Here is a 598-nt window from a genome sequence, read left to right on the forward strand (position 1 = left end):
TAGGGTTTCAGAATTACCTTTTCACTTGTAGGCGCAAAAAGATGACGCCCTCCAACGGTGATCCACACAGTTATCTCCTTCTTGCTAGCGATAACTCTCTCTCCTTGATCCCTCCTTATCCTCGGTGGCTGGCTAGGCGCTTGCAAGGAAGAGGCTACCAAGTGTTTGGATTATTTTATCAAGACTGTAATGGTGTCTTGAGGTTAGGTGATGGTGCAACAAGAAAAGAGAAGAGGAAAGATTTGAGCTTGTTCCTTTTAGAATCACACTCCTAGGAGAGATGATCATCAGGTTTTTATTAAATCTGATCAACCACATGAGCCCCCCTTAGATTAGGCGCACAAATTAAAGTGATGAGAGAGACTTTCCTTGATTCTCTCATTCTCATCATGTTCCCTTTAATTAGGCGCACACATTAAAAAGATGAGAGAGACTTTCCTTGATTCTCTCCCTTTGATTAGGCGCCCCTCATCAGCCTCCTTTAATTAGGCGCACACATTGAATGATGAGAGGGACATTCCTTGATTCTCTCCCTTTAATTATGCGCCCATTTAATTCCTTTCCTTTCCTCAGAAATTTTGTTGCAACGGTATTCATT

This window comes from Gastrolobium bilobum, unplaced genomic scaffold (genome assembly GCF_033153095.1).
Source record: "Gastrolobium bilobum isolate Gb01-03AN ecotype WA unplaced genomic scaffold, APGP_CSIRO_Gbil_v1 utg11420, whole genome shotgun sequence".
In the NCBI taxonomy this organism is placed as follows: domain Eukaryota; kingdom Viridiplantae; phylum Streptophyta; class Magnoliopsida; order Fabales; family Fabaceae; genus Gastrolobium; species Gastrolobium bilobum.